Source organism: Triticum aestivum, chromosome 6D, assembly GCF_018294505.1.
Source record: "Triticum aestivum cultivar Chinese Spring chromosome 6D, IWGSC CS RefSeq v2.1, whole genome shotgun sequence".
In the NCBI taxonomy this organism is placed as follows: Eukaryota; Viridiplantae; Streptophyta; class Magnoliopsida; order Poales; family Poaceae; genus Triticum; species Triticum aestivum.
The window spans coordinates 254,150,645-254,157,407 of record NC_057811.1 but is presented as its reverse complement, the minus strand read 5'-3'; positions in this window follow the sequence as shown (position 1 = coordinate 254,157,407).

Below are 6,763 nucleotides of genomic sequence, written 5' to 3'. Positions count from 1 at the left end.
TCATCGGACCACATTCAGGAGATGGTTCTTGTAACTGCCATGGCCTTAGATCCGGAGCAGATCGCGCCATCCGAAGCCATAGAGTCCGTGGCGTTGGAGCCGCACACAGACTCAACACCTTGCAATATCTGCGTCAACGGAATTCCGGACTCGTTTCCGGGTATAAGTTCCGAACCACGTACACCTGCGGACACCGAGCTGGATCGGTTATTGTCACGACCGGTTTTTCAATAAAATAGTTATTGAGAAACCAATCCCTGTTACGGACCAGCGAGGAAGAATTCCTTCTCACTGATAGACAATATATTGGTCACAGAAAAAAATACCAGGAGTACTAAATATAATACAAGGTTGAGCAGAGACCGCCCAACAATTTATTACATGCACGCCGATAAAAAAATACGGCGGATAGGGTGGCAAACTTCTAACTCACGATAATAATGGTGGTGGAAATATCATCGCGAAGCGAGTGACATGATTCCAGAAAACTACAACTCATCGAGCGTCGGAGTGAGGCTCGAGAATACTTATTGCGGGTGGCGGAAGCGTAAACGATACAAGTGACCAATATCCGGGATCGCGCAGGACTGACTGGGACTCCTCTAGGCGTCGGACGCGCTATCAAACTCTTCATCCAAGAGATCGCCTTCGTCAACATCTGGCCAAATCAACAAGCCAGGTGAGTACTATGAAAGTACTCGCAAGACAGTTCGGACATAAGGTATAACAAATGCAAACATGAAGCACATGAATAAGTTAATCAGTGCGATCAGACACAGGGATAATAAATACTGGGTGCCAAGCGAGGGTCTGAATGACTCCTCGAGAGGAAAATGCGGGATAATAATACAGGTGCCAAACGAGTGTATGAAAGACTCCTCGAGCGGAAAATGCGGAATAATAATGCTGGTGTCAAACGAGTGTCTGAAAGACTCCTCGAGCGGAAAATGCGGAATAATAATGCCACAGTCGGGCGTCGGGGCGACACCACATAAAGGGCTTATAACAGAAAGTAAAGACAGTGCATGCCGCAGTCGGACGTCTGAGCGACATCACATAAAGGCTTATATCGAAAGTGAGAAACGAGTACACGCCACAGTCGGACGTCTGCGCGATGTCTCATAAAGGGCTTATATCACAACTCATTAATACAATAGCTCGGAGACATAAATTATCACAAGCATGAGACACAAAAATAAAGTTAGTCCATCAATTGGAATAACAATAAATCTGAGATTTTACAGCTTGAGCTTGTTCACCGGGGCAAGATTTTCACACGGATAGATTTGGACATAAAGTCTACATTACTGATCATGGATACGATGATTTGGAAAGAATTGACTCTGCAGAGTTTGTACTTAACCACAGCCAACGGATTTCAGTAGTCACGGGGACTAGTTCCGTCTACGGTGTTCTGGAAGGAACACGTCTAACCAGTACACACCCAATTTAACCATCCGAAGCCAGGGATCACCCTCGGCAACATTCAGGAAAAACCCTGAGTCGGGGAGACTACAACCTCGCGTAGCATGGGATCAAATTTCTATACGCGCGCTATAAGGGGGTGCCCCCCCTCTCGGTCCCAACCGGAAACACCCATGCCCCCTGACCGAATGACTGGCTTTAATCCTGGGCCAAGGTACCATCATCCCGGCCTCTCTGTTTGGTGTGTACACGGAAAGAGGTTACCAACTTACTAAACCGTATCCTGGCAATGAGACATGTGGTAGCACGGAAAGGGGAAGGGACGATAACACGGCTCCAACCATGTTAACGTCGGAAAAGTCGGATGACACAAGGCTGGCATGCTACAACAGTACCACCTTGCTGCCCTTCATGTCACCACATGATTAGGCCACCTCTCATCAGAGGTCATCGCAACTTTGGAACAACCGGGTCGTTGCCTTACAAGCAACAAGGTATTTATCGACACTCACATGCCACGCACAAATTTTCACATGAACATGCAAAACATCTGCCATATCAAATGTTCAAACATGCTTGCCTGGTTCGGAGAAGTCGGAGTCTAGCTCGGCGAAGTTCGCGGCTCCGTCCCCTCTCCCGGAACCTACGGCAATCACGAAACGGGGTACTAACGTGAAAACCAACACATGCACAGAAACTTTGCCAAATATTTTTAAAATAAATCCCATAAAAAACTAGACAAAATTTGGAGATTGACAGAAAAGGAATCACTCAAAAATACATTTTCATTAAAAAGTTATAAAGGTTTCTGTCCAGGGACCTTTCTGTAATGAAACAGAAAAGTTCCAGGGTTTTAACTGAGAAAACAGAAAACGCTTCAACTGGGAATGCGCAAGCGCAAAGGGGAAAACGTATTTTGCCCAAAGGCGCCAACAGAAAACGGTTCGGGGAAATAAAACAGAGGCTGACACGCGGGGCCCGCATGTCAGGTTTGAAAGCTCGCCGGCGCCCGAAGACGGCGGTGGACGCCGGCGTCGAACCACGGCGAGTTAGGAAAAACGGAGGGTACCAAGAGCTTCAGTGTCTTCTTCTGCGTCGGTGGGTGGTGGACTCGTCCAACGGGGAGCACCACGTCGACGGCGATACTATCTCCGGCGGACGGCGGTTCGGGTGAGGTTGGGGAACTCCGGTGGAGGGCTGCAAAGTACGAATTGAGGCGCGGGTCAGAACGGGTGATGCAAGGAGAAGCTACTGGCAAGAGGAAGGGGTCTGCGGAGCACACACGGGGGCGAATCGGGCTGGATCCCGTGGCGGGTCGCGGCGGCCGGAGTCGAGGAAGGAGACCCCCTCGCGGCTCTTCCAGTGGCTGGGCGTGCTCTAGGGGAAGTGTAGGGCTGGTGGGTGCTCGAGTTGAAGCTCGGGACCTCTATTTATAGGCAGATCGACGGGGTGGCCGTGAACGGAGAATCTCCGGCGAGCGATTACGGCGTAGCAGTGGGTTGGCAGGGGGTTTGAGCGGTCGAGCAGCATCAGTGGATGTTACGGGACTCGTTTTGCAGCTAAACGGAGCTGGCCCTGGCGTAATGGCGTATGTCCACGGTGAGGTGACCGCACGGGCTCAACGGCGGCAGAGAGTGTGCTCCGCGCCCTGGGGTTCACGACGAGATTGGCAGCGCATTCGGGGGAGTGGACGGCCACGCGGCGGGCTCCGGTGGTTTGGGCGGTGCTGGGTGGAGTCGGCGGCGCCGTGTCTCCTGCTGGCGCCCGCAAAGCCGCCGCCGGCGTCGGTCACGGGGCGGCGCACCTTCTGCTGCTCGTCGCCGATGCCCGCAAGATGCCAGGCACTCGTGCGGTGCAGGAACAAGTGGGCGAGGACGAGGAGCAAGGCGACGCGAGGGTACTGGCGAGATCGACGCCCGTTTCTGAAGAAAACGACAGTGAGCACTGAAGTGTTCTCTGAACTTAACTGAAACTTGACATGACCATGCACTGCAGGTGTTCGACAGTAGGTTTTGGTAAAGAGATAAATTTTTCTGGAGCTGTAACTTGGTGAGATGACCACTCAAAGCACCCAGGGGCTGCATGAATTTACTTGGAATTTTTGGAGAAAGTTTTGAATGAATTTCACCGAATTTGCCAAATCTGGTCCAAACTTGCAGCTGATGTAGTTTGAAAATTTTGAACTGGAGACCAGTGGATCTTCATGGTTCTAGGTTGAGGGTTCAAAGGACTAGGAGGGGAAAGAGTTGGGTGGTAAAAGTCCAAACATAAAATGGAGTTCCTTTGTAAATCTCCAAGTGCTATAAGAGAAGACAGAAATTTATTTGAATAGAATTTGAATGGAAATGATCATATGAGGAGGTTCAACTTACTGGATTTGATGCAAATCATGATCCAAAGGTGAGGGAAGGGTTAGGAGAGAGGATTTGCACTAATGCCATGGCAAGAAGGAATAGTTGAAAGTGGCAAAGGACTTTCCAAAAGCCATAGTGCAAATTCAAGAAAAGGTTTTCAAAAGTTATTTTCTCAAATGAAAACATTTTGTCTTGAGTCCAATGAAAAGCAAGAACCTCCAAGACCAAAGGAGGATCTTGGGTCAATTCAAATAAAATTTTTGCCATAAAGAAAAATATTTGAGAGTGAGAGTTCTCTTGAAGAAAATTTTTAAATCACTCCCTTCAAATCAAAAAAAATCTTTTTGAAAATTCCAAATAAAAACTTGGGTGTCACAACACCTACCCCCTTAGGAAAAATCTCGTCCTCGAGATTTCTGCTGATCCTCAAATAGATATGGATACTCTGCTCGGAGGAAATCTTCCCTTTCCCATGTGGCTTCTTCCTCAGTGTGGTTGCTCCACTGGACCCTGAAAAACTTTGTCGTTTTCTGACGGGTCCTTCGTTCAGACTCTTCTAAAATCTTTACTGGCCTTTCTCTGTAGGTGAGATCTGGTTGCATATCAATGTCCTCATGAGGTACATGTTTCTCCGGGTTACTCACACATTTCCTCAACTGCGAGACGTGGAATACGTCATGGACGTCTGACAGCTCCTTGGGGAGGTCTAGTTGGTAGGCTACTGTGCCTCTTCGTGCCTTTACACAAAATGGTCCAATAAACCTTGGGGCTAGCTTCCCCTTTATTTTGAACCGTTGCAGACCCCTCATAGGAGATACTCGGAGGTATACGGAATCACCAGGTTCAAAGCTGACCTCACGATGCTTCTGATCATAGTAGCTCTTTTGTCGGCTCTGTGCTGTCTTGAGTCTGTCCCTGATTTGTTTAACTTTTTCCTCGGCCTCCTTAAGCATATATGGGCCGAAGATACGGCTGTCACCTGTTTCTGACCAATTCAATGGGGTACGACACCTCCGTCCGTACAATGCTTCAAAGGGTGCCATTTGCAAGCTGGCTTGGTAACTGTTGTTGTACGCAAATTTGGCATACGGCAAACTCTCTTCCCAACTGGTTCCATAGGTGAGCACACAGGCTCTTAGCATATCCTCCAGGATTTGGTTTACACGCTCTGTTTGTCCATCTGTCTGAGGGTGGTATGCTGTACTGAAAGCCAGTTGTGTGCCCAGAGCTTGTTGTAGGTGTTCCCAAAATTTGGAGACGAATTGGGTGCCTCGGTCTGATATTATAGTCTTCGGGACTCCATGCAAGCAAACTATACGAGATAGATAGAGCTTTGCCAGTCTTTGAGTGGAGTAGGTAGTCTTCACGGGAATGAAATGAGCAACCTTGGTTAGTCGGTCTGTGATGACCCATATGGCATCATTTCCGCGTTGTGATCGGGGTAATCCGACAATGAAGTCCATTCCTATTTCATCCCATTTCCACTCCGGTATCCTGTTAGGCTGGAGTAGCCCTGCTGGCTTTTGGTGCTCGGCCTTGATGCGCTGACATGAATCGCAACAAGCAACGAATGTGGCTATATCTCTTTTCATACCGTGCCACCAAAATCTTTCCTGAATGTCCTTGTACATTTTGGTTCCTCCAGGATGTATCGAGTATGGAGCGGTGTGGCTCTCCGTCAAGATCTGTTGCTTGAGTTCCTCAATGTTAGGTACGCAAAGTCTGTCCCAGTACCATAATGTTCCTTCACTGTCCGTGACGAATTCTGAAGTCTTACTACGGTTCATTTTCTTCTTTATGCCTTCGATACTGGGATGTCCCTGTTGAGCCTTCTTGATTTGTTCCACTAGGGTGGGTTGTATCTCCAGGTTCGATATGGTGCCCTCAGAGACTAACATCATGTTGAGCCGAGTGAACTCTCGCTGAAACTCAGGCCTCAAGTTTTGCTGACCGTCACTGTCCGGGCTGGGGTTTCGACTAAGGGCATCGGCCACTACATTTGCTTTTCCTGGGTGGTAGTGGATGCCGACGTCATAGTCTTTGACCAGTTCCAACCAGCGTCGTTGGCGTAAATTCAGCTCTGGCTGTGTGAAGATATATTTGAGGCTCTTATGGTCTGTATATATTTCACAGCGATTTCCCAACAGAAAGTGCCTCCACTCCTTGAGTGCATGTATAACTGCTGCTAGCTCCAGGTCATGTGTTGGGTAATTTTCCTCATGTTTTCGTAGTTGCCTGGAGGCATATGCGACAACTTTGCCATCTTGCATTAGCACACATCCGAGACCTTTTCGGGACGCGTCACAATATACTTCAAAATTCTTGTGTATGTCTGGCACAGTTAAGACTGGTGCGGTTGTCAGCTTTTTCTTGAGTTCTTGGAAGCTCTGCTCACATGCTTCCGTCCATACGAATTTCTTGTCTTTCTTGAGTAGTTGGGTCATAGGCTTTGCCACAGTGGAGAATCCTTCGATAAATCTCCTGTAATATCCGGCCATTCCTAGGAAACTCCGCACATCTGTGACGTTCGCGGGTGGCTTCCAGTCCAGTATGGCCTTGACCTTTTCTGGGTCTACGGCTACGCCTTCTTGGTTCAGTATATGGCCTAAGAAACCAACTTGTCTTAGCCAAAATTCGCATTTGCTAAACTTGGCGTACAACTGATGCTTCCTCAATTCTCCCAAAACAATTCTGAGGTGCTCAGCATGTTCTTCTGGTGTCCTTGAGTAAACCAGAATGTCGTCAATGAATACCACCACAAATTTGTCCATGAATTTCATGAATACTTTGTTCATGAGGTGGACGAAAAATGTGGGGGCATTTGTTAGACCAAAGGGCATCACTGTGAACTCGTATAGCCCATATCTGGAAGTGAATGTTGTCTTGGGGATATCCTCTGTTCGTACCTTCAGTTGGTGATATCCTGATCTCAAATCAATCTTTGAAAATACTTTAGCTTGTGCGAGCTGGTCAAACAAATCATT